Source organism: Crocuta crocuta, unplaced genomic scaffold (genome assembly GCF_008692635.1).
Source record: "Crocuta crocuta isolate KB4526 unplaced genomic scaffold, BGI_CrCroc_1.0 scaffold110, whole genome shotgun sequence".
Taxonomy (NCBI): Eukaryota; Metazoa; Chordata; class Mammalia; order Carnivora; family Hyaenidae; genus Crocuta; species Crocuta crocuta.
Window position 1 is genome coordinate 1,779,119 of NW_027527386.1, and position 1,117 is coordinate 1,780,235.

General features: G+C 60.8%; 1 protein-coding gene across 2 annotated transcripts in view; it reads left to right on the forward strand.

Annotated features, from left to right (window-relative positions):
• Positions 1 to 114: 114 nt before the first annotated feature.
• The window catches only part of DPP9 (dipeptidyl peptidase 9), a 41,562-nt gene continuing 40,559 nt past the window's right edge, over positions 115 to 1,117 (forward strand). The window contains exons 1-2 of one of the 2 annotated variants that reach the window (XM_077780968.1): positions 115 to 214; positions 455 to 508. The gene's annotated coding sequence lies outside the window, so the exon portion shown is untranslated. Of the gene's footprint in view, positions 215 to 332; positions 349 to 454; positions 509 to 1,117 lie in introns of those variants that run through there. The other variant, XM_077780992.1, reaches the window with a different exon arrangement.

Genomic DNA, 1,117 nt, shown 5'->3' on the forward strand with positions numbered 1-1,117 from the left:
TCCCGGCCACCCCTCCGGCCCTGTCCAGCCTCCCACCCGGCCTTAGACCAGTCTTGACACTTCCCCATCCGCGCCGCCGCTGAGCCGTCACAAGTGCCCCGTTCCGTTTCCCCCCCACCGCTGTCGCTCTCCCCCCCCCCCGCCGGGAGGAAGTCACTTGCCCCAGTGGCAAGAACCAACGTGCTTTCCAGGAGCTTGGACTCAAGCCCCAGAGGTGTGCGCTGTGCTCTAGTCCCTGGCTGCTTCCCGGGACAAGCGGGCGGGACGGGAGAGGTCTTTTCCGCCGCGCGCAGTTGAGGGCGTGCAGGCGGCGCTGCAGGGCTGGAGGTGGCTCTGGAATGTGCCCAGGTAGAGAGAATCAGGCCGGGGGATCAGGACTCGCGAGGGGAAGGAGAGCGAGTTGTTGGCCAGGCTCTCCACGAACCTGCTGCATTAATGATGTTTGTTCCATCAGGGTCTGTATCCCACGCCCGCAGCCGGAATGGAGGCTTTCTGGACCCTTTAGAAGGTTAGTTGTGCTCGCGGTGGGGTGGCGGCAACGGCTGGCGGGTGGGCCGGTGGGACTCATTTGCGCGCTCCAGGGTGTAGACATCTGCAGGAAGTGGTTTTCTACAACCCTGGGGTCACGGCCCTCGCGGGGCGGAGGGGCAGGGCTGCGTCCTCTCCACTGCGAACCCTTCGGTGGGAGTCCTGGCTCTAGAAGGAGCTTCCGTCCCATCCTCCCTCCGGTGCGACTGTCCCTAACTTGTCTAGTGGACACTAGTGGGTTCTGGTGCATCTGGGATTTTATTGATTACTTCATTGTCACAGCAGCCCTAGACGCAGGTCGCCCGGTCCCATCTTGGGGCTGCGGAAACTGAAGCACAATTTAACAAGAGGTCGAGCGGTTGCTTAAGGTCACAGAGACTAAACGTTGTAGTGCCAGGGTTTGAACCGTGTCTCTGACCACAGCGACCCCGCTTTTCACCACAAGACTAAGAGCGAGGCCAGGGCTGCACAAGTGACATTTTGGCTCATCTCTCGCCTATGGTCTAGGTCCCGTGGCCAGGCGCTGCTTTCTTTTTCTCAAATGTGTGTTTATTTTTGGGAAAGTGCAAGTGGGGCAGGGGATGAGGGC